The following is a 27,653-nucleotide window of genomic DNA, read 5'->3' as shown; positions in this document are numbered from 1 at the left end:
TCATATAATATGTAAATAAATTTTATCCCTGAAGGTTTTTAAGAATTTAGAGGTAAAGTTGTATCATTATTGTCATATTACTGTTACAATTTTCCCATTATATAGAGAATTTGGAATGAAACTGATATCAGTTGTAGACATTGGCTTCTCCATTTCCTCATTTACAAAATGGTGTTAATGACAATATTTACTTCACGTGGTTGTTGAGAAGAGTAATAGAGGAAGGTGGTCTGATAACAGTAAATGTTCAATAAATGTTAACTATTATCCTATCATTATTTTCATTTTTATCATTGCAGAATTATTGCTCAGCAATTTTTAAAAACTAGACAATTAGGAGATTTTCTTTCTATTGGACAGATGGCTCATGCTCATTCATCATGTATATTTTGAAATTTAGCCAGAGCTGTGATAAGTTATCGTCTCTATTTTGATGATCTTTAAGCCAGACTGCTGTAATATTTTATTTTATAACATCCTTGAAAAAAAATTCTGCAAGGCTGTTTATGGGTGCAAAATGTTACAACTTGAATGTTACTTTCCAAGAAGATGACTCAATATATTCTACACCAGTTGAGAAACAATATTCTGGGCTCCCTGATGTAAAAGGATTTAAAAACCCTTGAACATATGGTGTTTGTATCACTTTTGTTACACTGTCCTACCATTGTTGGGGTACCTATTCATCTGTTTTGAACTGATGTGTCACATTAAAAAAAAATAAAAAGACAATGTGCTGTCAAATTCAATGTAGCAAAATGTGGCGTTAGTCATTGTGCATGTTAATTAGAAAAAAAATCCTCCTGCAGTAAGCATTAAAACCTGGTTTTATGCATTAATATCATGTTAAGGTTCTATATCTCATGATTCAGGCATATTTGTTGCTTTTTTAACTTATAATTAATTTTCAAGGTGCTAGTTTCACTGTTCACATGATAAACAACTTAAAAGTAGTTCCTTTCAGTTCTTAACTGTGATAAGAAAAAAAAAAAAGGAGTTTTCAAATTTTCTGAATGACTTTTAAAATTATTTCTCTCTAGAAGGGTCTTTGAAAGTGACCAGATGGGAAATTTTAGCTGTTTAGCCATTTGGTTATAATAACACAGATGAGTAACAGATTGAATGAGGTCAAACAGAAACTTCAGTGAAAAGTCCACTTGGGGAACAAAAAAAAAAAAAAAAAAAAAAAGTCTCAGTTCTGTGTTGATTATGCTCTTGGTTACACTCCATGGCAACTCACCAATTTAAGTTGGCCCTATGCACTTGGCGAAGAGCTTTGAAAATTGTTTTAATCCTAGCTGAGATGCCACACGATAGGCTTGTTCCCACTTGGATCCCTTTCTCCTACATCAGTCATTCCTTATTCAAATCAGGACAAGGAAGAAAACTACAGGTTGTGCACAGAGTAACTATTTTGAAGTGTTCTGCCCTTTTTCTTGCCACTGGTGCATTCTTCCCTTTATTTAATTTTTGATTTACAAAATATCTTGAGCCTTTATCACACATGAAGAACAAAACAAAACAAAATGAAAAAACCCTGCAACATATTATTGCATCCTAAAATGTTTTGTTTATTTATTTATTTTCATTTGGAAGAAGAAAACAGTCCATCAAGCTTGCAATAATACTGAAAAGTGAGCACCTTTATGTGTCCAAGGTCTCACTGGTGAAATCTGAAAGATCCTAAGCATTTGGTACATACAATAATACTATTAGCATGTTAATCACAAGCGGTTAAACAAAAAAATTATCAATGTGAAATATGTTTTCACGCATTTATTTCAAACTAGTGGCTTACCAAGAATGGGTAGCACTTCCCTAGTGTCTCAAGAACAGAGACCCTTACTGATGTCTATAAGTACTTTACAGGTAAAGAATATGAAATTAAAATATTATTAAATTAAGCTTGACAGTTATTTTTCACTGTTCATGATAAATTCCCTTTGAATGGTCATCTCCTTGTGAATGATAAAGACAATGTGGTATATATATACACAGTGGAGTATTACTCAACCATTAAGAAGAATGACTTTATGACATTTGCCAGTTAACAGATGGATCTGCAGACCATCATGCTAAGAGAAATAAGCCTATCCCAAAAAACCAAAGATCAACTTATTTTCTCTAATATTTGGAAGCTAACCCACAATAAGGTGGGGGGAGGATAAAAGTTCAATAGATTAGACAAAGGGGAATGGAGGTAAGGGAGGAGGAATAGGAAAGAAGAGACAGTGGAATGAATATGATTTAATTTTCCTGTGTACATATATGAAAACACCACAATGAATCCCACCATCCTGTTCATCTATAAGAACGGGTTCCTAATTAGAATAAGATATATTCCATGCTTGTATAATTAAAATGGATTCTACTGTCATGTACAACTAAAAAGAACCAATAAAAAATTAATGCTGAAAAAAAAGACATTCATTTATTCATTCATTCACTCATTCATACATGAAATATTACATATTTTCTGCCAGGTATGATGTTGGGATACAATGGTGGTGACTTGGCCTGTGTCTTAGTGAGAGGGAGCTCAGAGTGTCTCCCGAAGACCCCACTCAGTTAGGTTTGCTATCTTCTGTCTATAGTTACACGGTGTGTAAAGGAGATAACACCCCAAATCACAAATCATAAATGAGTCTGCACTCTGAAATAACCATCTCTCACTTGACCAGAAGTAGATGTCCTCAAATTGTACACTTCATTAGAGAATACAAATTAATCAGGAGAAAGGAAAAGAAAAACTAAGAAACCTGTTACTCAGAAACCGAGTTGGACGTTGGCCTTTCTTGCCTCTTCGAGGTGGGGATGAGAGGGTGTGCCCAAGCAGCAGACAGGAGACCACTTCGGAAAGCTGTTTTCTAACTGCCTAGGGAGATGATGTCTGAGTTTTTAAGGTTTCCACAAGCAACCTTGTCCCTCATTCCGAGTGGGAAGGAAAAGGGGGCCCTCCTTCACCAGCTCACTGACGATGCGCCCCCAGGGCCATCTTCCTTCTTACCCGCCAAACCAGTGAACCAAAGAAACGTCAGCTGGGCAGAACCGACTTCTCCTACCTCCACCGGGGCTCAGCCTGGCCGAGGCGGGCGCAGCTCCGGACTCTGCCCGGGCTCCAAACGTCCCAGTCTAGGCCGCGCGTCTCGTGCTGGCTGCTGGCGTGGACAGTCGTCCTGAGGTCACGCGCCTCCTCGCGGCCCCACCCGCCAGGTCCCTTCTCTGCCTTGCACCTGATGCGTCTTGTGGGTGGTTAGTAGTCCTCCTTCCAGACTCTAAAAGTAATAGACTTGTTAAAAATTGGAAAAGAGAAAGATGTACAAAAAAATTACGATATTTGCCTCCAAAGAGAAGCACTAAAAACATTTTAGTATCTACCTTTGTAGTCTCTTTACTACGAATGGTTCCAAAAAATAGATCATGCCTCTTCTGTGCCTCCGAACACACACCAAGACGTATGATGTAGCTACATGCACTTTGTAAATTTTCGAATAGCTTTTCTGAAGACAAATATTTTAACTTATTTGTACTCCGAAATATACATAGGTGGAAGTTCTCTCCATATATTCAATAAAAAATAAATAACGTATTACATAAAAGCAAGCGTTTAAAACAGAGCCGCCCGGTACCTTCCACATAGTTGAGGAAGCAGAGCATCATCTTACGTTTGATATCCCCGCCTACCACGGAGCCTCGCGTCTTTCTCTACTTTCGTCACATTTCCTTGCTTTTCTTTATAGGTTAACGAATCATGCGTGTTTCATTTTCATGGAAATATCCCATCCAGGTAGAAAAATGAATCAGCTGCTCAATGAATGATCACAAACAACCCACAAGTAACCATCACCCGAATACAAGAAACCAACCCTCGCATCAGAAGCCCCCTTCAGTTACTATTTTCTACTCCTCAAAGGTAAGGACGCTTCCCTTTACTAACACCATAATTTACTTTTCTGTTTTTAAACCTTATGTCAAGGTTTTACTACTTTATATTGCCATCGATGATAGTCATCTTCTAAAAAGTTGACTCGAAGTGATTACTAAATTTCACAATTTTCACTTCTTGGGGGAAGAAAGGTAACAGAGTTGTCTGATTCAAACAATTCTACCAGGACACCCTTATATTTTGCAAAAATGGGGCAAATGCATTTCTAGGTAAGGGATAATATTCAGCTGAGATGAGATGCAGGTAGCAACTGCTGTGTCAAAAGTAGTTTTTAAAATTTTTTTTTATTATTTAAACAACTGGGATACATGTTATTTGTCTATTTGTACATGGAATCAAGGCATACCATTTGTGTAATCATAAATTTACATAGGGCAATGTTGTTTGATTCATTCTGTTATTTTTTCCCACTCCCCCACCCCTCCCACCACACTTTTCCCTCTATATAGTCCTTCCTTCCTCCATTCCTACCACCCTCCTTATCCCTAACCCTAACCCTAACCCTAACACTAACACTAACCCCTCCTACCTCCCCATTATATGTCCTCATCAGCTTATCAGCAAGATCATTTGTCCTTTAGTTTTTTGAGATTGGCTTATCTCACTTAGCATGATATTCTCCAATTTCATCCATTTGCCTGCAAATAACATAATTTTATCATTCTTCATGGCAGAGTAATATTCCATTGTATATATATGCCACAGTTTCTTTATCCATTCAACAACTGAAGGGCATCTTGGTTGGTTCCACAATCTGGCTATGGTGAATTGAGCAGCTATGAACATTGATGTGGCTGTAACTCTATAGTATGCTGATTTTAAGTCCTTTGGGTATAGGCCAAGGAGTGGGATAGCTGGGTCAAATGGTGGTTTCATTCCAAGCTTTCTGAGGAATCTCCATACTGCTTTCCAGAGTGGCTACACTAACTTGCAACCCCACCAGCAATGTATGAGTGTACCTTTATCCCCACATCCTTGCCAACACCTATTGTTGCTTGTGTTCTTGATAATCGCCATTCTCATTGGGGTGAGATAAAATCTTAGGGTAGTTTTGATTTGCATTTCTCTTATTACTAGAGATGTTGAACATTTTTTCATATATCTGTTAACTGCTTGTAGATCTTTGAAGTGTCTGTTCATTTCCTTAGCCCATTTGTTGACTGGATTATTTGTATTCTTGGTGTAGAGTTTTTTGAGTTCTTTATAGATTCTGGAAATTAGTGCTCTATCTGAAGTATAAGTGGCAAAGATATTCTCCCACTCTGTAGGCTCTCTCTTCACATTACTGATAGTTTCCTTTGCTGAGAGAAAGCTTTTTAGTTTGAATCTATCCCAGTTGTTGATTCTTGCTTTTATTTCTTGTGCTATGGGAGTCCTGTTAAGGAAGTCTGATCCTAAGCCAACAAGTTGAAGGTTTGGACCTACTTTTTCGTCTATCAGTAAAGTATCAGGTTATAAGATCAATGCTCATAAATCCAATGCATTTTTATACATAAGTGATGAATCTTCAGAAAGAGAAATTAGGAAAACTATCCCATTCACAATAGCATTGAAAAAAATAAAATACTTGGGAATCAATCTCACAAAAGGGGTGAAAGACCTCTACAATGAGAACTACAGAACACTAAAGAAAGAAATTAAAGAAAACCTTAGAAGATGGAAAGATCTCCCATGTTCTTGGATAGGCAGAATTAATATTGTCAAAATGGCCATACTACCAAAAGTGCTTATAGATTCAATGCAATTCCAATTAAAATCCCAATGACGTACCTTCAGAAATAGAGCAAGCAATTATGAAATTCATCTGGAAGAATAAGAAACCCAGAATAGCTAAAGCAATCCTCAGTAGAAAGAGCGAAGCAGGGGGAATTGCAATACCAGATCTTCAACTCTACTACAAAGCAATAGTAACAAAAACGGCATGGTATTGGTACCAAAATAGACAGGTAGATCAATGGTACAGAATAGAGGAGACGGACACAAACCCAAATAAATACAATTTTCTCATACTAGACAAAGGGGCCAAAAATATGCAATAGAGAAAAGATAGCCTCTTCAACAAATGGTGCTGGGAGAATTGGAAATCCATATGCAACAGAATGAAACTAAATCCCTATCTCTCACCCTGCACAAAACTGAACTCAAAATGGATCAAGGACCTCGGAATCAGACCAAAAGTAGGTTTTTTGGTTTCCCCCAAGTAGCCATGGTCTTCCTAGCAGCTCACCTCCACCGTTGTCTCTGATGAATGGATCTCAGATTACCTCCAAACCTGAATCCTTTAAAAAGTTTTTAAACATAGGAAACAACTTTGGTAGTTTTGAAAGTAACCCAGGTTACTTTGTCGTCAACCCTGCTAACCATTCCAGCCTCTTTTAGCTCCTACTGATGTGGTTTTTGTCCTCATAGTGTTATCTTTTCCAAATGCCAAATAAATGGCATTTCATTTATTCAGCATGGAATGTACGAGTTTCATGTTTCTGTGATGTCTATTAATAGTTCAGTCTTGTTTGTTGCTGAGTAATATCCCATTTATACTATTGCTTATCTGTTCATCAGTTGAGGAATATTCAGAGTAACCATGGATAATTCTATTATAAATATTCGCATACACATTGTTAAACACATATATTTTCATTTTTCTTGAGTGAATTCCTAGGAATTAAATTGCTGGATCATACTGTGTTTTACTTCTCAAGAAACTGTAAAACTATTTTCCAAAATTTCTGTACCATTTTGCATTCTCAGCAGAAAATACATGAGATTTCCAGTTACTTCACTTCCATAATAATAATAAACACTTAGTATTGTCAGGAGGTATTTTTGTTTTGTTTTGTTTTCTTTTTCATTTTATAAGGTGACATCTCCTTGTGGTTTTAATTTATATTTCCCTAATAACTGAGGATATTGTTTCTTACCCTGTGCTTATTTGACATCCATAGCTTGTTTGATGAATTATCTGGCCAAATATTTTGTTCATTAACCAAAAATTAAATTTCTTTTTACTGAGAATTGTGAGTTCCTTTTTTTCAGAATATAAACCCTTTATCAGGCAATGCATTTTTGCAAAGTTTTCTTCCATTTTGTCCTTGTCTCTTTGTTCTCTTCATAGTGTCTTTTAACAATAGAAATTTTTAATTTTGATGAGATTTTTATCATTTTTCATGGCTTGTGCTGTCGATTTTGTATCTTAAGAAATTTCCCTAGCCCAAGGGTACAAAGCTTTTCTCCTGAGTTTTTATCTGAAAGCTTCATAGTTATGTGTTTTACATTTAGGATATGATCCTTTTTCAGTTAATTTTGTGTGGGGTGCAAGTGATGAATGGAGGCTAATTTCTTTTTGCAGATGAAACACCAGTTGCTCCAGCATTGTTCATTGAAAATAGTTATTTTCCTCCTGAATAGTTATTGTACCTTTATTAAAAATCAGAATTTGGGGTCTACTTGTGAATTCTGTTCAGTGCTATTATCTATATGTTAACTTTTTATTCAATATTAATTTTCCTTGTTACTTAAGCATTGAAGGAAGTCTTCAATGAGGGTGGTATCTCTCAACTTTGTTCTTTTTCAAAATTATTTCATATATTCTATTTTCTTTGCTTTTCTATGTAGATTCTACAATATGTTTATTTCTATGAAAAAAATCTTGTTGGAAGTTTGATTTGAATTGAGTTGGAATCTGTGAATCAATTTGGAAAATTTAGCAGCATTGAACCTTTTGAGCCAATGTCATATATGTCTCTACTTAATTAGACCTTTGATTTTTCTTATCAATGTTTTATAGTTTTGTTATACAACTCTTGTACATATTTTGTAAGATTCATACCTAAACTTTTCATGTTTTTGTTGTCTTGTAACATTCTTTTTAAAACATTCAGTTTCCACTGATTCATTGCTATGATGTGGAAATACAGCTGATTTTGTACATTAGTGTCATATCCCGTGAGCTTGCTAAACTCAGAGTTTGTAGCTTGTTGGGATTTTCTACATATGTAATCCTGTTGTCTATGAATAAAGATAATTTTATTTTTTCCTTTCCAATCTGTACATGCTTTCTATTCATTTTTCTTGCTTTATTGTACTTGCCTAAACCTGAGTGTGATGCCAAATAAGAGAGGCAGGAACAGATATTTTTGCCTTATTCCCCATGTTGGGGACAAATTATGTTCTTTCACCATTATAGGTACTCTTTATTAAGTTGAAGATGTTTCCCATCACTCTTTTTATACTGGGAGGTTTTTAAAAAACAATCATAATTGGTGTTATATTTTGTCTAATGTTTTTCCTGCACCAGTTGATATGATCATATGATTTTTCTTCTTTAACCTAATTTTAAAGTTTTAGTTAGCTTTTTCATTGCTGTGACCAAAAGAACAATGTAGAGGAGGAAAAGTTTATTTTGACTCACAGTTTCAGAGGTTCAGTCCATGATTGGCTGACTCCATAGCTGTAGGCTCAAGGTGAAGCAGAATATCATGGCAGAAAGGCATAGTAGAGGAAAGCAGCTCAGGACATTGCAATCTAAAAGCAGAGAGAGAGCACACTGCTTACCAGGAACAAAATATAAACCCCAAAGGTGTGTCCCCAGAGGCCTTCTTCTTGAAGTCACACCCTACCTGCCTGTAGTTACCACATGCTTAATCCACATTAGTGGATTAATCCACTGATTAGGTTACAACTCTAATCACCTCTCCTCTGAAAATTCTTGCATTATCTCACAGTTGAGCTTTTGAGGGACTCCTCATATCTAAACCATAGCAATAATGGTAGGTTCAATTAAGATTGAATTTTCAATTTTGTGTTTCAGAGAAAAAACCTCCCTTATTGGGCATGGCACCAATCAGTTTTAATTTTTTGAGCAAATTTTATTAAATTAGTCTCTAGTATTTTTTAATTGACCTATGTTTCAAAATTTGTTGCTTATTGGGTTTTTTCCTTACTTTTTAATGTTTTTCTGTATCCCTAATTAAACTGCCCTTTCATTTATGGTCTTTTAATCTCAATTCTTTCTTTGATAAGTGCTAGAGATCATTGGGCTTATTTTCTTTTTATTAGTCAAAAAAGAACCACTTTTCTATTTTATTTATTTCTACTTGTAATATCACCTATACCTTCTAATTCTTTGCCCATTAATTTTATTTTTCATTTCCATTATAAGTATTTGGATTATAATTTTTTCTTTTAGTACTATATTAGCTACATCAATGAATATATACATGTAGTAGTATGCATTATTCAATTCTAAGTATTTTTTGTCATTTTTGTTATTACTTCTTATTTGGCAGATTATTTTTAAGTTTCCAAGACACAGACATTTTTAAAAGAAAGTTTTGAATTTATTTTTTATTTATTCTATTTAGTTTTACATGACAGCAGAATACATTTTGATTCCTTACACAAATGGAATACAACTTTGTCATTTCTCTGGTTGTACATAATATAGAGTCATACCATTCATGCAATCATATAAGTACATAGGGTAATGATGTCTTATCCCATTCCACTGGCTTTCCTACCCCCTTGTCCCTCCCACCTCCCCTCATTTCCCTCTGCCCAATCCAAAGTTCCTCCAATCTTCCCTAATCCCACCCCTATTATGTATTAGCATCCACTTATCAGAGAAAACATTTGGCCTTTGATTTTTTGGGATTGGCTTATCTTGCTTAGCATGATATTTTCCAACTCCATCCATTTACCTGCAAATGCTATAATTTTATTTTTCTTTGAGTCTGAGTAATATTCCATTGTGTATATATACCACAGTTTCTTTAACCATTCACCTATTGAAGGGCATATAGGTTGGTTCCACAATTTAGCTATTGTGAATTGAGCAGCTATGAACATTGATGTGGCTGCATCACTGTAGTAGGCTGATTTTAAATCCTTTGGGTATAGGCCAAGGAGTGGGATAGCTGGGTCAAATGGTGGTTCCATTCCAACTTTTCTGAGGAATCTCCATACCGCTAAGAAAGCTTTAAATTATTGACATCACTTAATTTCATTTTTTGTATTGGCACATAATAATTGTATGTGTTTATGGGATACACTGCAACATTTCAATATATTTATACAGTGTAATGATCAAATCAGGATATTTAGCTTATCATCTCAAACATCATTTTTTTCATGTTGAGAACATTAAAAAATTTTCTTCTAGCTATTTCAAAATACAAGATGCAATATTGTTAATTATAATCATCCTTCTGTATAATAATACACCAGAATTTACTTCTCATTTTAAATTTCATTTCGTTTAGAGTAAGTGATTAGGAGCAATAGGATTATCTGGTGTTGTGAATGGTATTATGTTCCCCCAAAGATATGTGGAAGTCCTACCCTCAGATAACTGTGAATTTACAGTTTTTGGAAATTGGGTCTTTACAAAAGTAATAAAATTAAGAAAATGTCATGTTCAGTTTAATGAGCCTTAATCCAATATAACTGATAATGGTGTAAGAAGTGACAACATACACAGACCCATAAGGACATGCCTTGTGACGATAGAGACAGAAATCGGAGTAATACGTCTAAAAGTCAAGGGGTGCCCTGGATCGCTGACAACACCAGAAACTCAGAAAGGCATCAAAAAGATTCTCCCCTACACTCTTCAGAGATAGCAGGTCAACGATTCGATTTTAAACTCCCAGCTTCCAGAACCGTGACAGAATATATTTCTGTTGTTTTAAGCCACCTAGTTTGTGGGATATTATTACAGCAGTTCTAGGGAGTAATACACAAGAGGACTTGTTAAAAATGCCAACTCTTCCCTTTCAAAAACAAAAACAAAAACAAAAACAAACCAACTCTTGGCTTCCATCTGAGATCTATTGGATTGGAATGTTTGTAAATGAGTCTACGCAATCTGTGTTTTAACAAACTCTCATGTTATTTTAATGAGCCCTACATTTTGAGAATCACTGAGTTAGAAAACCTGTTCGGTGAAATATCAATTTTTTGAAATTGAGGTTTGCTTTTTCAATTTTTCAGTGCAGAATTGTATATGTGTCCATTAAGTCAAGCTTATTAATTGTATTATTTAAACCTTCTGTGTTCTTAGTAATTTTTGCGTGACTGCTTTATCTATCACAGAGTAAGATGCATTAAAATATTGTACTATGAAAATAGATTTTATTTTAAAACAGATTTGGTTTCATAGCTCTGCTATTTTAACATATAGTTTTACACACATGTAAAAAATAATGTTATTAGGCATATGCATATTTAGCATTGTTTTATCTTCCAGTGGCATCTATTTGGAAAAGTCTAAAGTGAGATTTTGATTTGAGGTTTTCAATCCACATACATAGTATGAATTCCACCCTCAAATCTGACCAAATGTAAGCTTATTAGGAATACTTGGAAGGTAGTATTCTCCCTCCCTCCCTTCCATTCTTCCTCCCTTTCTGTTTTTGCTGAGATAGTAAATCTCTTCACTAATTTTCTCTGAAAGGCAATTCCTCCCCCTCCCCCGGATCAATACCTTCAGATAATGTAGAAATGTCTTTACCTCTGACTGTCTACTAGAACCACAGACTGTCTCCTGACTTCAGCATCTGTGGTTCAAGAGGACTCATTCTCTGGATGCAGTAGCTAGCATCCAGCAAAGTGCAAGCTCAAGTGCCCATGTGCCTCTGTGGACTTATGTCTGTTATTTCTTTCTGGTTTCTGATTAATATTCTTCGTTCAGCCAGGCATTAACATGTTATGTTTTTATACTTTATCCAGCATTAGTATTTTTCCTGAAGGTTCACTCCACTGTATTGCCTAAATGGGAAATCTATTCTTCCTTCCTCACTTAATATTGCGTAAGGAGAATGTTTGCATGTCATCTAATGCTCTGCTAAATATTTATTTTCTGCATTATATTGTATTGGATGGATACACCATTATTTTATTAGGGATATAGACCATAGGGTAGGCTTTTCTGTCCAATTTTTACCATATATAATGATTTCCATGCATACCTTTTCATGTGCATCTCTGAGTTATTTCTTTAGACTTATTCCTATAAGTGGAATTCCCAAGTTAAAACACATTAATTTTTTAATGGTCCTGTGTCCTGCTGTACTTATTTTACCAAAAATGATGCTAATTTATAGTTTTATAGATGGTGTGTGATGCTGTCTCATTTCAGCTTGCACAACATGCTCTTTCTTTCATCTGTGTCCAAGTAATTGGTGACAAATGTTTTCTCATTGCTATTTACATTTGCATTTCCTTGATTATATATGTGTTTATTATTAATTTGTACTCTTACTGTGGTTTGTTATATTTGTTTTTTTTTTTTTCTTTTCCCCCAGTCTTCCCAAGTTTTGACACTGGTTTCCCCATGAGTGGGCAGCACATTATGCTTGAGTCCTTTAGGTTAGCATGAGTGAGTGGTAAAGTCAAGAATTGGGCTAAATCTCAGCGTTATCATAGAATTACTTTAGTGTCCTTTAATATGAGCTCTTGTCGATGACAAGAAGTGTGCTGACTGATTTCAGTTTTATGGCAGCAGTGCAGTAACTGAATGAGGTTAGTCTGAGTCTATTACTGTCATACCATTGAAGAAAATGAGGCTCAGAGTCCAGTAGAAACAGGTTCAGTCACTGAATGAAAGTTTTGAACTTGTATCATCCCGCAAAAGAGAATTCTATTTTTGATAATCTCATGCTGAAGGTTTTCCCTCAGTCATCAGAGATCAAGTAGTGAAGGTTTTGCTAGGTATGGAGTCTGTATTTGAGACTCAGTGGGAGAGTTTGTGAAACTAGAAAAGAGAAAAATAAGGAACAAGAAGTTGTTGAAGAGCACAAAACACAAGTGGTTGGCTCTAGTATTCCATAAATAATTATAGGAAAATGAGACCCATAATAAGATGATGGCACCATGCAAGGCCATGCAGGTTGTATGTGGCACTACTACATAGGGTGCCATCTACATACAGTATACCATGAATGGCATCCTTTGGAATTGCTCAGTCATAGCTGCATAATTATATGTAGCAATCTGCTCTTCAGGTTGATTTAATTGTTTAGTTATATGTGGTTTATGAACACAGGCCAGTTTAAACTGGAAATAAAATAAGTGAGGTTGGATTAGAAACCTTGTGATCTTCTTTGCTTTTAGTTGTCAAAACACTTGATACAAAAATTTGATGTATCCAGGGCATTTTTCCAGAAAATATAAAACAATATTAAAGGCAAATAACTTAAGGCAAGGTTGTACCTGTGGAAACAGAGCCATAACACTCTCTGTTGGTGTGTACACAGACCTATCATGCCAAGAGAGAGTAGGACATCTTATTATAAATACCAGACAAATATAGTAGAGATTCTCTAACACCTTTAACACAGGTAATACAAGACCTGGTGAGCCAGTGAATAGGAGAGTACTCAAATGGAAGAGAAAGTGACCACGGGGTTAGAAATGAACATTTTGCAGGTAGAAGGTATTTTAGAGACCATTTGTCTTGTAATGTCCAATTGTGAATACTTTGTTAAAATCACTCTGCAGGAATTTAGGGGGAAAGATTAGAGATAGCAAATGATCCTATTTGAGAACACCACCTGAGGCTCTCGTGTGTTGCTGAAGGTGGGAGATAACACCACCCAGGCATTGTAGTGTTTTGTTTCGGTTAACCTGCTTTGTCCTGACTCAGCCTGAATTGTTAAATATCATATACTTTAATATTTATGCAACTCAATCAATAGATACTAGGTTGGTATTTCTTTTTCAGAAAAGCAGTGTATTCCAGTACTAGAAGCGACACTGGACTCAGAGTCAGAAATGTGGACTTGAATTCTATCAATAGCAACTAGATGTTTCCTTTTCTGTAGCATTTAGATTTTGAAAGACTTGGTTACTAAGATAATCATTCTTCTCTATAACTTTTTCTATATCTACTTTAAAATGGAGGTACCGTTGAATTACAACTTAAGTATGGTTTTTAGAAGAAACATCAAATATATATTTTATATAATCTCCAAGTAGAAAAACCAGCACACACATATATACACACACAAGATGTCATCTACTTATTTATGATATTACCCCTGGTCATTCTTTTACATTCCTATAAAATGACTATTATAATAGTAAATAAAACAGTATCTTATTAAAGCTGAAGAGACAATTGCTCTTTCTTGAACAAACAAGGCAATTTCATAATTGGACTTGTTCTTAAAATTCTTTGTCAAGTTTGGTAAAATTGGTACAGAAAATGCAAGCAATTGTGTTTTTTCCTATTCTTTGGAATAAGTTTAGTAATTATCTCCTGTTAAAGTGCATAAGTAATTATCTGCTTGCTCATGTAAACAGATTGTGTAAGGTTTGTCCCTGTCTTGAAGATATAGGAAAAGAATTAATTGCTAATTCTGATACTGCTGAACTAATTTAGGGGCTAAAGGTATAGGCTTTATTATATTATATTCATCATTATTATATTTGGTATCTTCACCATCGTGTAGGTGCTTTGTGTAGTCCCTCCAGGCATAGCTGTGCTTGGTCAGATAGCTATTAGTTTCTGTTTGGAAGTGGGTGAAGTTTAACTTTACATTCCTTTTTTGTCTATTTTAGCATCTCTTTTCCATTTCCTTACCCACTCTGACAACCTCATTTGGAACTATCATGACTGAGGTTTAGAAATTATATTCCTTAGAACAGCAAACATAGGATTTGAATTTTTTCACAAGAAAATTCAGGAAGAAAACAAAATGAAAATAAAAATGAACATGTTTCTAGAACATCCATTTCTAAACATTACCTAAAGCTTACTTTCTTATTACTCGATGCCTCAACATAATTTGCAGGAAAATTCTTAGAGTTTATACTGAACTGGGTTTGAATAGGTAGAGCTCTTAATATTTGGGGAAAGAAATGCCAGACCCTTCTTTCCATTTCTGCCTCTGAATCTGCCTCCTCTGCTCCAAAGAATACATTCTCTGACCCCAGGCCTAGATGTACTTTGTTTTCAAAGGATTTTGAGTCCTTTTGGTCTTGTACTGTCCCTGTGACATGTTTCTCTACCAGGATTTAGGCAGCAGGCAGTGTTGTGCTGGTACATTGGCTCTTAGACAGATATATGATAGAAAGAGAGATAGATAGATAGATAGATAGACAGATAGATAGATAGATAAACAAATAACAACATTGGATTGTGGGATTTGTTAATTTCTTTATCTAAATACTCCTACTCTGGCCACTTTCCAACTACTAACATGAGGTCCGTGCACATGGAGTTGGGTCGAGAGGTGCCCAGTTAGCTCTCAGGACTTACAAAGTGCTGGATCCAGCACACTGTATATGTCTGTATTTACAGAAATCTGGTTTCAACCTTAGAGATTTCTATGGATTTTTGCCTTGAATCCATTTCTCTCTCCAAAGACAGTAGAAGACTGGTGTGCCAGCTCAGATAGTCAAACAGAAACAGAGAATTCTTTCTTCTTCAAGCTTTTTTCCTATTCATACCTTCAACAGATTTGATAAAGCCCACCCACACCCTAACAGACAAACCTGGTTTTTCAGCAAATATGTGGGCACAACATTAACCAGTCAAGGTGACACCTAAAATTAACCCTCACAAAGGGTTAACCTGAAAATCAAGTGCCTGTGATTTAACAGTGTTAAAATGACGTTTTATACAGGAAAACATAATATCTGCAATATCTATGAGTATCAGAATGAGAGTTCTAGGGCAGAACAGGCCCAGATGCAGATTCCACAAAAGGAGTTGTTTTCAAGCACAAATAAGTTGCATGTATTCAGATGTACAGGTGTCATTTTATGTTGACTGTTACCAGATTTACCTTTACACTGATAATTGTCAGGTACCATGTGCATTCTGTCACGGGGATATAAAGACAATTTTACTGGAAGAACATGGTAGGGTCTTCAGGGGCCTCTCTGGTTCCATGGATTTATCAATACCTCCAGTTGCTAACTTTCTTTCCTATATTGTTTTACTTGCACATCTGTGTCCATATCTTTCTTCTTGGCTTATCCTTTGATTTGCTTTGCATTTTATTGTTCAGTGTTCAATTAAGTAGGTATTTCAATGACTTCGAGACTTTCTGAGAGGGAATCAATAATCATCTCCCATTCAGCCAAGCTTAGCTGCATTTGGTTAGTGACCTCCTGAAGAAAATGAATACTTTTAAAAAACCATCCAATACCTTTAAGTAGTAGATAGAATGCTGGGCTTCTAGCTAACAACAAACCTGGGACCCCTCCCAGTTCCTATAAAGTACTGTGCTATAGCATGTTATCTTATTCAAACCACTGAACTCTCAACCTGTTATCTTCCAAGAGAAAATAAGGTCAGCTTAAAGCTGGACTTGAAGAGGAAATGCTTACTTCTTGCATCTCAGAGTGGAAACTCTTACTTTCAAGGGGGGCTTTCAAAGAAAAAGATGAATGGGGAGCTGGGTGCAGTTGTGCATGTTTGTAATCCAAGTGACCCAGGAGACTGAGGCAGGAGGATTGCAAGTTCGAGGCCAGCCTTGGCAACTTAGTATGACCCTCTCTCAAAATAAAAAAGGAAACGGGGCTGGAAATTTAGCTCAGTGGTACAACACCCCTGGGTTCAATTCCAAGTACTGCCAAAACAAATTAATAAAATGAGGAATGGTTGAGATGCGGCTGGTTAAGAATTAGACAGTGACTTTTGAGAGGATTCTTTCTGGCAGTAGGCTCATAGCTAGGATTTTAAAAGTAAAATTATAATATTGCCAGTAAAATATGAATTCCAGATGAACAGTGAATAATTTTGCATTTAAGTGTGTCCCATGTAATATTTAATACACACTTGTACTCAAAATTATTCAGTTTAGCTGAAATTAGAATTTAACTCGGTGTCCTATGTATTACGTGGCACTCTTACACAATGGAAGATAACCTATTTTTCTCTCAACAAGTTGGTTTGGACAAGCAGGGCATCAGCTCATAAAGACAGCCAGGGTAGTTTGTTTGTTACCCATGCAACATGGGGTGGGAAGGATGTGACTTTCTTTTTTTTCCCTTTTTTTCTTTTCTTTTCTTTCTTTTTTTTTTTTCTTTTGCTCAGGTTGTATTACCACTTCTCTGACTAGAAACAAAAAACAAAACAAAACAAAACTAAAACTGTAACCTGTTAGTATGGACATAAGAAGTCACCAGTCTAATCCCCAAATAGACTTGAAGACTCTACGTGGAGTCAGAAATAGGAAATATCAGTTACCAGAAGAAGAAAAAAATGAAAGGAAGCTTTTTATCTACTAAAAATTGCTAAGATCATGTCAGGTTTAGGAATTGAGTTAAATAACTTCATAGTTTGTATACTAACGTGCTAAATGTAGAGATTCTATTAATAGAAGAATTCTGAAGTTTTCATAAGTAGCTAGCATAATGTTTACTTAGAGCACTATTTTTAGTATTTCTTGATCTTCAGCTGCTTATAAAAATGATGGTCATGGATTTGTACAGAAGATTATTGCTTTGCCCTCTTTTATTAATGCAATATGTGTTCAGGAGATGGAGTCCATAACTATATAACTAGATAACTCGAGCAATAATTCAACATATTGTGACTGCTGAAATTCCTATTGTCAACCCACTAGTTGGTAGGTCTTATTACTGACGGTAAAGCAAGAGGTGCCCCAGCTCTGCCTGGGTATGACAGGGTCTTAAACCACATGCAGGGGTCCATAGTCACTCCATCTGCCCCCTGTGCTGAGAGATTATCAAATGTTTGACTCTGATTAAAAATGGATATACGTATATACTTATTTATCTAAGGTAGAGACAGATTTTCTTCCATATTTCCTTGGAAATGAAGGAAATGTGTAAAGCATGAACACTTGTGCAACAAATGCCTGTGTTCATTTTCATTCGTTCAAAACCGTTCGCTTAGCACTTACTCTGGCCTTGCCGTCATGTTAATGGGAGAAAAAAATAAGTTAACAGAAAATCATGATGGAGTATATATGCTAATAAAACACAGGGCATCCAGAGATCCCTGGAAGGGCAGCTAACCTACGGCAGGAAGTATAGAAGAGGGGTTTGTTGTGGGTGAGACCCTCTAAATTAATACGGGGAAATTGCATGCGATTGCACAGAGAGGAAGAGGGCGGGCTGAGTAGAAGACATGAGCAGTCTAAGCAAAGGCATCGACAAGTGCTAAGGACTGAGAAGAAGGAGAAAAGGGCACTTGTATGGGGCTTTCAGGGAGTTCAGTTTGACCAGAACAGGGGTAAAGTAGCCAACCTTGGAAAGGGATGAGATGCAGAGCTAAATGGGACCATACTCCTTGGCCTTGAATGCCATGCTCAGTTAGAAGCTCCTGAGTAACATGGGAAGGTAGTATAAGGAGGTTTAATTTATAAAATGATCACTCTGGCTGCAGCATGCTGTTTGGAAGATGGATCACGAGGAGGTAGGAGACAAGTGAGAAGCTTTTAACCATAATCTAAGGGAAGGATGATGGCAGTGTGAATAGGGTGAGCAGTAGTGGACCTGGGGAGAAGCAGACAAGTTCAAAGCATACTGGGAAGAAAGAATTATTCATATTTTGTGTTTAATGCAAAACGGTGTCAGAAAAATATTATCTATATACATAAATATCACTCAATTCGTACATAGACATACATTTCACTGGCTTGAGAAACTGGGGAAATTTGGGATGTCATTTTCTAAGCCAGAGAAATTCACAGAGAACCTGGAGAGAATAGATGGGTTTGCCATAAGCCAGATGAATATCTGATGAGTTATGCTTTTACCATATCAATTTTAGGACTCTTGCACATTCTAGTTGAAAAGTCTCATAGCAGTTGTTTATATGAGTCTGAGTTTCAGCAGAGAAGTCTGAGCTATAATTCTGAAGGCTATCAGCAGGGAGATAGTAAATGAGTCTCAGAAGTGGATTAAATCATCCAGGGAAAATATTTAACATGCTAGGAGAAGGAGGCTGAGGGTGGAGTCTCTGAACTCTGCCTTCAAGAGATTGGCAGGGCAACTTGATTGGAGACCCAGAAAGCACATGGAAAACTTGGGGAGGAGAACCTGGAGAGTCGAGCTGGTGGCAGAGAAACACAAAGAGGGAGAATTTTAGCAAGGAAAAGAGAGATATCAAAAGTATCACATGAATTCAAAAGATCGAGAGTAGGATTAGGAGACATTAATTGCATTCAATAAAAGGAGATCATTGGTGACTTGTCAAGAGCAGTTTTAGCAGTTTGGGGATAGAGTGTGATATAAGAATTGGGAAATGTGTGGGAGGAGAGTAAGCAGGAGTAGAATAAGAAAGTTCAAGAAAGTTTATTTTAATATGGGTGATTCTTTGGATAGGGTAAGTGTGGGTGGGAAGAAAACTGTGAGCAGGGAGAGGGTGTTGAAGTTGCCAGAGGGAGAGAGTCAGTGCTCCGAGGAGGCCCCAGGGCTGAGTTCAGAACTAGAGGCCAGCCCCAAAAGGGAGGAGGGCAGGTTAGAAACCAGGGGGCCTGAGGACTCTCTCTCTCTCCCTTTCTCAGGAGGAAGGAGGTCAGGTGCTGAAAGTGACAGATTAGGAGATAGGGTAGAAGGCGTTAGGAGAGGGAGAAGATTTGAAACTGCCAGTTTGAGACTGGGAGAGGAGCGCTGTCTAGCGACACGCAGGTTTGCCAGGCAGTTGTGAGTGCCCAGTGGATGTGAAAGCCATAACTTGGAATTGGAATCGATCTGAGCAGTCGTGTGATTTTCTCCATCAGAGCTCAGAAGCGCTAATGTGGAGGCTAAGAAAGCCAGTGGTGCAGTGGATCCCAGGTGGAAGTGTACCAGGCAGTAAGGAATGGCCAAGGACTCCTGGTCGGAGAGGCTGGTTGGAGGGGACACAGAGAAGAGGCACTATACATCTTCAGATGAGGAGCTGAGGATTCGCAAACATGGAGAATTCAGAATTGAGGATTTAGGTAATTGAGACCTGAGAATTGAGGAACACAGAATTGAGGGACCTAGAGAAGAGGAACTTCATAACTTAAAATAAGATGTCCAAATCAGAATTTTAGTTTGCAAAGACAAGTGTTTGCCAAGACTGTCTTATGAAATTCATAAAATTAGATATGGTTTCTAAATTGTCATAACTCATCATGTTTGAAACATTAGTTGAAAATGTTGGAATATTACATGAAAATAAAAATTGTCATAATGTCAAAGGGAATGTATTGTACATGAACATTTTCAGGAGGATATGGATGTGGTCTTTTTATAGTATATTATAAACAATCAGAAAAAGATTTGTAAAATGTATATAGAATAACTATTGAAAGAAAAATATTATAAATGTTCATATGTAATTCATGAGACTCTTATTTGCAACCTTTAGTTGTGATCATAAATATTTGTTGGGACTTATAAAGTTGGACAAAAATAGGGTACCATATGGCACATGAATACTAAATATCAAATATATTGACAATATTAATGTGGTATTAATAGCATTCCATAACTGAAGCAGTTTCACTGAAGTCAAAATTATGCATATTCCAATTTAAAAGCAAGTGGTTTTGGAAATACATTATGAGATAGAGACAAATTGCTGGGTCCTCTAGAGTCTTTATAAATACTATTATTAAATTTCTTTGTACAAGAATAGCACAAGTCTTGGTTGGAGTGTGTAATTGTTCTTATTAAAATGTTTTTAAAATGGTAATCAAAGAATATTAGAGGATCTGCAGTTTCTTAAATCTCAGAGCATCACCAGGACAAGCCTCTCAGACTGCAGACCATTTCATGTAATTTTCTGGCATATTGCAGAAAGAGTTGTTTTCACACATTTAGAATGTCTCCAGGACAAGAAAGTGAAAATACTCCTTGCTAGTCATTCAATCTATGAATGTAAATCTGGCTGAATTATATTTTAAATCCAATTGCTATTTATACCTCTTGAAGTTCCATGTTTAAAAATGGCTACAGTTCATGTTGGGCAACTTTGTTTCATAAATGCCTTAATGGTTCTACTGTTGAACTCCTTTTAAAGTCCATGATGTCTCCAGAAATTGTCTTTGAGAAATTTTTAAAGTAGAAGGTAGATATAGGGCATACGCTGGTGGCTGGTGTCTTACTCTGGGAGTGGGCTGTGAGAACATTGACTTCCCCAGTTATCTCCTGTTGTGCTGTGGTATGTCTTCGGTTTCACATGATCCAGCATCACAGTAGCAGATTTTCTGGAGTAGACTAAGGGAATGGGGACACTGCCTTTTGGAGTCCACTGATAAAATTCTACCAGGAGAGAGACAGAGCTTCCATTCTTCTGTAAACCTTCATTTCCATGTGTCTATACAGGGTGTGCATATGCACGCATGGATACCGTCTCATCTTGGTTGCGTATGGAAAAGGGGGGAGGTAATAGAAGAAGAGAGGGAATTTATGTTTTTATTGTTGTTTTATAGAGAGATAAGATATGGGTGGGCATGAATAAGAAATAATGAAGGGGGGAAACAAAGTAAAATGGAGGAGTGATGAGATTTCATTTGATCTGTTTTACAGTTTTGCCTAGAATTAGCCCCTATCCTTTCATGGATTAGGAAAAATGATGTAAAATCTTGCAAGCCAAACATGCTTAATATTTATGTAGGCTTTGGAGTTTAACCATATAATATGTTTTTGGCTGTACAATAACCTAAATTACAGGTAAGGATCTTGAAGTTCAAACTAAGAAACTTCCCCTGATCTCATAGTGAAGTACAGGTATTTGAACTCATATTTTCTGATTTTTAGAACTTACACTCTTTGTACAATATGGCAATATCCTCTCAAAAGAAATATGTAGAGGACTCTAACTATAACACAAATTACAAACTTCAACCTAATTCAACCTAACTTCAAGTAATTCTTCCTTTGCATTTTTAGTTCTTCTTTCAACTCTTTAAATTCAAGGCTTCTGTATCTTGGGGTTAATGCCATCTTATTTAGTACAATATTTTTTTGCAAGTGCCTAGCTCAAATTGAGAGAATGAGAGAGATAACTTTTCAGTGAAACACTTAGAAATTCAGGACAACTTTTCAGTTACACATAGGTTTTTTTTCAATTTTTATTTTAAATAGAAGTTTTCTAGGGTGTAAAGCCCATGTTTTATTCTTAGCCTTGCCAATGAGTCACTCTCTGCCCTTGGACACCTTGCTTAACACACTGTAACCTAGTAAGGTTTTTGTTTTTCAGAACTAGATTATGTTTGGAAAGAGAAAATTTCAGCTTCCCTTGTCGCGATGTTCCTCTGTTTTCTTTAAGTACTTGAGATCCTGGGTGTCCTGCTGTGACTTGTTCAAGCATAATTTGTGACAGAGATAAGATTGAAAGGTTTTTAGATTTAGTATGAGGAGCTCTCCTACAGGCGTCTTTACAGCTGAAGTATGGCTAACCTATCATTTTCTTCTCTTTCGCCTCATATTGGGTCATCCTATCAGCAAGGTAACATGCAACCGTCCCTGTGGGGCTGTAACACTGCCTGGTTCCGCACAGAGAACTTGACTGCTTTTTTAACTTAAATTTGCTTCATAAGTGGGAATGAGATTAAACTGTAGTTTTGGTTTTGGAGATTTTTAAATATTTTTGAATCTTCTACAGCTATATGTCCCTGGTCCTTTGTGATTAGCCCCCTGGCTTTTCTCCCCTATCTTTAAGGATTTCTGTATTACATAATTAAACACTCACAGTTGTGAAAATGAAAATCACAAAGACTGGTTGCTAAATTTGGTTCTCCTAATGCTGCTTTTTAATTCCATGTGGATTTTGCAACAAAGTTATCCTTGATTTTTTTTTTTATTCAATATTGGTTTTAATCGTTCTTTTGGTTTTGAAATAAATTTCACAAATATTTGAATCCTTCATAAAAATTTAATTTTGTTGGAATACATAAAAGTTTCATTGAGTGGTTATGCCTCAGATATTCGTAGGTTAAAAGCAGATCAAAAGCTAAATCTTTAAGCTTTATTTCTGTGGAAGTCAATCTTTCAGATACTTTTTGATTGACAGTTATATTCTAGGTGCACTGTAAATGATCTCAGTATTCTGGAAAACAAATCCCTGCTTCTGTGGCACTAAAATCTACATTTATATTAAATACAGTGAAATTTGAAAGCTAGATTCATATAAGTACTGTCACAGAATAGTGTGTGATTAACTGTCAAATGAGGTTTAGAGGACATAAACCATTATTCTATTAGCTAGCAAATGGAGAAGGCCTAGAAAGAAGAGATGTGGCTTGAATTAGACCGTGAGGAATATTAGAGTATTTTTTAGGAACCTGGATTAGGGAAATCCATGCAGGTATGTGAAATAATCCCGAATCAAGAAAAAAATAAAAAAGGTGACAAGGAATTGATCATGCTTTTAGGAGAGAGGATGCTTCAGGTTGGTCAAGTAGGATAGACTATGGAAATGAAGAAGTTAGAAATGGGTAGTCAAAAAAGTTTTATGAAAGCAGAACCAAGAGAGGAAAATATTATTTGTGAAGGAAATATAATTTAAAAGATATACAAGATAAGTTGTATAGAAGAGAATCACAGAATCCTCAGTTCTGAGGAAAATGTATTAGTTATGGAAGGGGGTCAAGGTACAAACAAAGCCAGAGAGAATGTGGATACATATTTACTCATCTAGATATTAAGATAAAAAGTATAATGTAGTAGTGTTTCCTAAATATATTCAGTTAAGTAAAATGATAACGACTTAAAGGAAGATATGTCTATAATAGTGGCAAGTGATTTACTTAAAGATCAAATAGACTCCTTTAAACATTATTTTTGTCATTGTGGTGGGCAGCATATAAGGTGGTTCCCTGTGACCCCTGCCTTCTAGCCTCATGTAACCCTTTCTCCTTCAGTGGGAACTGGACTGCATGACTCTCTCTAATGAATAGGCTATGGCAAAAGAGTGGGATGTCACTTCCCAGAAAAGGTGTCAAAGAAATTGTGGCTCCCATCTCATCCTGTCTTGCTGGTTTCCTCTGCAGGAAGCCAACTGTCATATTAGGAAGTCCATGTGGCAAGGAGCTGAGGACTCTGCTAATAGCCAACAGAGACCTCACTCAGTGAGAGTTTGGAAGTGTTGCCTCCTCCGGGTCAGCCTTGAAATGACCCAAGCTCCAACCAACACCTTGCTATGGAACCTGGGATCCTTGATCACAGAGGCTGCAGTTGATGACTAATACATTTCTCTGCTAGTTAGGCTTTTGCTTTTAGTTTTCTTGGTTAAATTTAAGGATTCATTGAATATATTAAGCTTCTGCTTCACGGGTCTGTCAATGCCAGCACAGCTTGCCTGTTGACAGTGTACAACGAGGAAGTTAGTTCCCTGTGTATTCTTTTGCTTCTCCTTGTCCTCTCAGATTCTCAGCTGCTCATTGCCACATTATTGTATTTTTACAGTTGAGGATATTATTATTTAACTTTTGTTCTGTTACTATATTGTAGGTGTTCCATGCTGTGTTTATAGATGGCATCTAGAAATCGAAACAATGGACAGTATATATAAAATGACTATTATGTAAACATTCCCTGCAAAACAGAAGCGCATTTCAACCCTTTAAAAGCAGAAAATCTGTGGTACTTCACAAAATCTGTGGTACTCAAAAAGAAACACAGTTAAGAAATCAATAGAGGTGGGGAGAGGGGAATATGAGGGTACAGAGTGTACATTATAATTACTTCCCTTTGTTCATTTGAATATATATATATATATATATATATTTGGTTTTAACATTTGAACATCTCTGAGTTTGGGTTGTTGTGTTTTATAATCATGGCTGGCCAGGTAGTGGTAATGAACTTGGAATTAGTGTCTGCTCACGTGAAAAGTTAATCATGGCTGCTCATAATATCATCATTTTAACTGAGTGATGCAGATGATTAGTACTAAGTACACTGAGTTTATTTGCCTTTTGAAATGCCATCAGGAAGAGTACACTATGATTCAGCAATAAAACAAAGAACTTTTTACACATAAACAGGAAACAGCAGTGTGACATGTGCTAAAAAGTATGTATAAGTAAATCTAGAAAAATTATTTTAATGAATGTACAATTCAAATTCTAAATAAGAAAACAGTGTCATACTGTTAGGAACATTTTTTTCCCTAGCTGTTATAAAACTGTAATATATCATGTGATAGATTTTTAATGTCAATGACATAGATTTTAAAACATTTTATAATCTGCTTTAACTGTTCATTAAGATTCTTCAGTGTCCTGGTCTTAGTGTGTGTGTATGTGTGTATATATATATATATATATTTTTTTTTTTTTTTTTTTTTAAACCAGGAATTCCTTCTCTGCTGGATTTCTGTGCAGAAATCTCTAACAGCCTGATCTAATTTGCTTTGCAGGCCTCCACGGCAGAAGCAGCAGATGTTCACCCCCTCCCATCCCCATATCTATCGCCCCTTTCAAAGAGTAACAGAAGTTTCGGCTGGACACACTTCCAGCCTCCCTTGCTATTATGTAAGAAAACGTGACTAGGTTCTGCCCACGTGGCAAACACAATTTCTGGCTTGTGCATCTAGAATAAAATGAACTTCTCCCACCTCTGTCCCCTCATGTGTTCTTTCTCTGGCTCTTCCCTGACGCTGGAGTGTGGATGTGGTGGGGAGCCACCTTTGACAGAGTGCCCAAGGACAAAACACAGGGACTGCAAAATAAGATGGAAGGAGAAAGCCCTAGCATGACTGAGTCATCCTACCAGGACTGGGTCATCAATGCTTACTGATTTATGAGAAATAAATGGATTTTGTTTGTCAATGTATTTCAAGTGACAATAGGATTTGTTCTTTTAGCATGTGGTAAGTTCACTAAAATTTGAAAGATTAACCTTAAGAAACAGATGTACTATACCAAAGCTTAACTTCACCTTCTAAATAATTTTTCCTGGAGATAGTTATTGAGAATCAATCCAAAAATTACATTAACTTGCAAATATCATTAAACTTTAATTTGTACATGAGGAAAAAATACCCCAAAAGTAATTATGCTATACATGAATATAGAAGTCTAGGAATCACAGGACATGAAAGAAGCAGGAAAACACAAGTATTAATTAAGAAAAATACAGTATAAACTGTAACAGAACCCCTGAGAACTTAGAGACTTAAAATATTTAATTTCCTTCTCATGTAATAATATGTTGTGTGCCAGAGGCATAAAGACTCTTCCTTTCTAAGTCCTCATAGTCCAAGAGCAGGGGAGAAAAAAGGAGTGAAGATCATAAATGGAATGTTTTATTAGAAATGTGACTCATTACTTCCACTTATGTTACTTTGATCAGAAGTTAGAACATGGTGCTCCAAAACCAGATAGGAAGAAACTGCATTAAGGATCCAAAGTAAGCAACTGGTTACAAGAAATTTAATATAGGATATTAATTATAAACATGATAAAAGAGCTGAGAAGCCAAACAGAGGTCATTTAGTCTGTGATTAGCAATAGTGGGAAGCTGTTTCCTCCTCTTCTGGGGTAGGCATGGGTACCAGAGTCTAGGTCATGCTCTCTACTGGAAACTGAAATCATGGTGGGGTTGTTTGGTGAAATCTAGAGCTATGCAGGGAATACAGCAACTGGTAAATATTATCTTGGTCTGTCTCCTCTTCTCACCTCCTAATACTCTACCAGTATCTCTCATTTACAAAACCCAGCTTGAAGTCACAACACAGGCCTGGGAAAGACAAGCTGCAGAAGTCAGTGCTCTTATGCAGATCAGATTAGGGAAAGGGGAGGATCTGGGAGCAACAAGTCACAAATGATCAGCTGGGTCCAACTTCTCTATAAGGAAGACTAGAAAACTATATTTATGCCCAGAAGAGAATATTGGTGATGATGAGCCAGGCACGCCCTAATGAAAGGGAGATATTAAGAACTCTAAAGTCATATGTCAAATCCTTATTAAAATTTCCAAATAGCTACTCACAATTTCTATAAGTCATTTTCTTAGTATATCCACTTTGTACTATCCAGATCTGCAAAATTTAATATCTCTTGTTCTTTACATAAATTTGACAGATTTTTAAGTGTATTTTATTAGACTTAGGAATTTTGTAAAAAAAAAAGTACTGGGAGAAATTTTAAAAGGTTTCTCATTTTAGTGAATTAACTGCATCAAGGTACAATTTGTAACCAACAAAACAAGAGAAGTCTGGAAATATTAATTTCTCTTACCTTGAAACAATTTAGTGTCTTACACTCTGGATTCTAGAGTTGAAGTATTTTTAGCTGTTTACACCCAACTCACTAAAAGGTTTCTCTGAATATTCGTTAGAGAACTTAAGAAGAACTCCACCTGAATATTCAATTGCAACTATTTTCTAAAGTATGCCAATGGCAGAATCCATGTTCTTCCTTCTCCTGATTATTGCTTTCTTTGACTCTTCATCACTGTCATTTGACTTTTCCACTTTATCTGTACAGTCAACCACAGCATGTTTATTTAATAATATCAACCTCAGTACTGATTTGTAACAAGGGATTGTTTCTAGTTAGAAGACCAGAGGCCTACTGGAATAAACTCATCACTGTAAAGAGAAAAATAATCTAGTTGCAAAAGAGCAAGGAATTAGACTACAAATGATTAATTGGAACACAAATAATAATGTTTGTTCTAAATGTTGAATTTTCTAAATTACCAATACATATTAACATTGTGAGTCTGGGGTAGGCATATTAGAAGACCTATCTCCAGGAGGAAATAGCCATTAAGAAGTCATCAGGAGGGCTGGGATTGTAGCTCTGTGGTG

The 27,653-nt window shown here is 36.2% G+C and overlaps 1 protein-coding gene and 1 long non-coding RNA gene across 2 annotated transcripts in view; both read right to left on the bottom strand.

Moving 5' to 3' along the window:
* Window positions 1-3,059, bottom strand: part of SPATA16 (spermatogenesis associated 16) — a gene marked incomplete at its 3' end in the record, with an annotated part of 281,791 nt that extends 278,732 nt beyond the window's left edge. The window contains exon 1 of the mRNA XM_079155144.1: window positions 3,008-3,059. The remainder of the gene's footprint in view (window positions 1-3,007) is intronic.
* The window catches only part of LOC306670514, a 1,027,288-nt gene that overhangs the window by 676,585 nt on the left and 323,050 nt on the right, over window positions 1-27,653 (bottom strand). The window lies entirely within an intron of this gene.

The sequence above is a fragment of the Sciurus vulgaris genome, assembly GCF_902686455.1.
Source record: "Sciurus vulgaris genome assembly, chromosome: 10".
Lineage (NCBI taxonomy): Eukaryota > Metazoa > Chordata > Mammalia > Rodentia > Sciuridae > Sciurus > Sciurus vulgaris.
This window is presented reverse-complemented; position numbering and strand designations above follow the sequence as displayed.